The sequence below is a fragment of the Octodon degus genome, unplaced genomic scaffold (genome assembly GCF_000260255.1).
Source record: "Octodon degus isolate 3935 unplaced genomic scaffold, OctDeg1.0 scaffold00009, whole genome shotgun sequence".
NCBI classification, from domain to species: Eukaryota; Metazoa; Chordata; class Mammalia; order Rodentia; family Octodontidae; genus Octodon; species Octodon degus.
In genome coordinates, this window is record NW_004524585.1 from 13,488,337 (window position 1) to 13,491,986 (window position 3,650).

The window sequence follows — 3,650 nt, forward strand, 5'->3', positions numbered from 1 at the left end:
AGTGAAACATTGTACCAAACACATTTAGAAAGAAGAAAAGAAAGAAAAAGAAAGAAGAAAGAAAGAAAGAAAGAAAGAAAGAAAGAAAGAAAGAAAGAAAGAAAGAAAGAAAGAAAGAAAGAAAGAAAGAAAGAAAAGCTTAATAAACACTTGTTAATGGGTGAAAGTGGCAGCAGGACTGCTGGACCCTGTCCTGTGCGGCCCCACTCCCACCTAGCTGAGAAGCCATGTGTGCCCTGGAAAGTTGGTTTTCCTTTATCTTAGCATCTCCAGTTGTTTACTGCTTAAAGTATTTTGCCTCCAGGCAAGACCCAGAACCAAGAAGCAGAAAGGGGGCTGCAGTGAACCTACCTTCTCTAACTTCCCCCTTTCTCCAAGCCCAGCCTTGGAATGGAACATCTCTCTCTGCAGAGTGAACCAGACCAGAGGCTGTTCAGAGGGCCCAAGGCCAGGGATTCAGCCATTCTTAGGGTTTTCTTTGTATTCATAGTGAGAGCTTCAGTGTTCCACTCAAGTGAATCAGCCCAATCATTCTCGAATCTAAAAAGAGAAGTGTCTCAGTTACTCTTCTCTCGTTGCTGGGACGAATAACCAACACCCAATATGAAGGATGGAAAGGTCTATTTAGCTCACAGTTAGTAGAAGTTTCAGCAGGCCCCAAGGCAGAGTGGCACATGGCAGAGGGCAGCAGTTCACAGTGGCAGCAAAGAGCAAGAGTGAGGAGTGGCAGCAACAGTAGCTAGGTTACAGAGAGAATCTCTCTCTCTCTCTCTCTCTCTCTCTCTCTCTCTCTCTCTCTCTTTCTCTCTTTCTCTCTTTCTCTCTCGCTTTCTCTCTTTGGTGGAACCAGGGATTGAACTCAGACCCTTGTGCTTGCCAGTCAAGTGCTTATTCTACTGAGCCATCTCCCTGCCCCTCTGTCTCTCTTATGTTACATTCAGATTATCCACCCAGGTTGGGTATAGCACTCACACCCATAATCCCAGCAGCACTCATACTCATAATTCCAGTGGATCATGAGTTAATCAGGAACTCTATAAGCCCACCCCACGACTGCATGAGGCTTTGTGGGGACAAATACACACAAACCAAAACAAGAAGCAAATTAGCAGGGCCAGTCAAATAGCTCAGTGGATTAAAGCGCCTTTTTGGGCAGACACAGGGGCTGGGAGTTTGATTCCCAGGCCTGCCATGCTGGCCCCGCCACACTGAGACAGCGATGGAGACTGAGTGTGGTGGCACATGCCTGTAATCCTAGCACTTGGGAGGCTGTAAACAGGAGTATCACTACGAGTCCAATCTATACAGTGAGACCTTAAAGACCCTGGACACACTGTCCTAAATACAAAAAAAAAAAAAAAAAAAAAAAGCACTTTGCCCCTAAGCTACATTTGGCCTTGGAAAGTGTTATGGTTTATGTTCAGTTGTCCCCCCAAAAGCCTCCTGCTGTCATGGGGGTGGGCATATACAGACTATGATTAGTTCATGATCCAGTGCTAGGATTAGGGACGTGAGTGCCCCACTGATGGGTGGCCTGAATGCAATAAAGGGGAGGGCTGTCTCTCCCTCTGCTACCACTGCGGCCGCTGCTCCTCCCATTTGCTATTGCAGTTTTGCTGTTTTCCATCACCATGAGCTGCTGCCCTCTGCCGTGTGCCACTCTGCCTTGGAGCCAGCTGAGTATGGACTGAAACCTCCACTAACTGGGAGCTAAATAGACCTTTCCTTCCTTCATTTTGGGTGTCAGGTATTTTGTCCCAGCAAGGAGACTAAAGTAGCCGAGAGGGCAAGTTATGGATTTACTGATCTGGATTTCAGAATCTGCTCTGTGGTTGTTTTCCTTTCAGGAAGATCAGACTACTCCGAGCAGCCTGAAGCTCGCTCAGTGGATGGCACCTACCAGGCGTCTGCTCTGGGCCACAGGCTCTTGAAGCAGCAGAAAGCAAGAGAGACAGGAATGTTTTGCCCTGAACAATCGTGGTGGGCAGAATAACACAACAAATAAGTGAATTGCATGTTGTGCTGGGAGGTGATAAATAAGTACTTTGCATGAAAGAAAAAAAAAATAAACAGAGGCAAAGAAGTTAGGAGGGGGAGCATTTTAAACAGAGGAGCCCATTTAGAATTCAACATCTAAAAAAAGAAGAAAAAAAGACTGAAAGGAGATGAGAGAGAGTCAGCCCCATGAAGACTTAAAGGCAGAGCAGAGCATTCCAGGCAGAGGGAATAACTAACACCATGGCTGGGGGCACAAGGGGGACAGCAGCATGGCCTAAGCTGCTGACTGAGAGTGACACAAGACAGCCTGGGCTGGGGAGATGGCTCAGTAGAGTAAGTGCATCCCTGGCAAGCACAAGGGCCTGAGTTCGATCCCTGGTTCTGAAAAAAAAAGACAGCCTGGGAGTCCTGGGGGCTGGATGACCTTGGCCATTACAAGGCCCCAGGGAGGAGAGGAGAGCAGCAGAGTTATGAACATACTAGAGGAGTACGGGTAGGAGCAGGAGGGCCTGCTACTGCACTCTCCTAGCAATCCAGGCCAGAAATGATGGTAAGGAGCTGGGAAATGGAGACAAATGGTTATTATTATAAATAGCTAAATTAGGTAGAAATACAATAGGCAGTCAGATAGTATTAGGTCCCCAAGGGAATCAGTACAAAAGATACGAAAACTCTGACCAGGGGCCGGGGAGATGGCTCAGTAGAATAAGCACTCACCTGGCAAGAGCAAGGGCTTGAGTTCAATCTCTGGTTCTTCCAGAAAAAATGGCCAGAGGTGCATGTGTGGTGGGAAAGCCTCACGATCAAGACAAAATGACCAGGCCTACATTTCTCCCCAAGAGATAAACAAATTAATATTAACATCAGTTCCCTGGTGGGTGGCTGGGAACACCCCAAGTTCATCTCTTCCTAAAAAGGTCCTTGTTCTTTCCTTATACACTTTCTATGTGACCTGCTTCCCCATTGGGTCAATATTACCTAAACAAAGGCTGGCCAAATAGCTCAGCAGATTAAAGTGCCTGCAAGCAGGTGCAGGGGCTGGGGGTTTGATCCCCAGGCCTGCGGCACTGGCTTTATCCCTAGGGCACACTGAGATGGAGATTGAGACTGGGCATGGTGGTACACACCTGTAATCCCAGCACTTGGGAGGCTGTAAACAGGTGGATCCTTACAAGTTCAATCTAGTAGTGAGACTCTGAACACCCTGTAGACCCTTCCCTAAAATACAAAAAATAAAAATTTTAAAAAACTAAAAATAAAAAAAATAACCTAAACAGCTAAATTTGTAATGTTGTTGATCATAGTTTGTCCTGTGTTGTGCCCACCTCTTGTGATTTTGCTCTATAAAATAAGCAAAAAGCAGTGGCAAAGTTTATTTGGAAAAATAAAAGTGAAGAGTGAGAAAGTGGTAGCTCTGCAGAGGTAGTTTGGGCTGAGAAAAGAGCAAAGTAAAAGTGCAGCCGAAGCTGTGCCCCGCTCGCCGCCCCCCACGCACACACCAGCTGTGCCCCCTCGCCGCCCCCCACGCACACATCAGCTGTGCCCCCTCGCCGCCCCCCACGCACACATCAGCTGTGCCCCCTCGCCGCCCCCCCACGCACACACCAGCTGTGCCCGCTCGCCGCCCCCCACGCACACACCAGCTGTGCCCC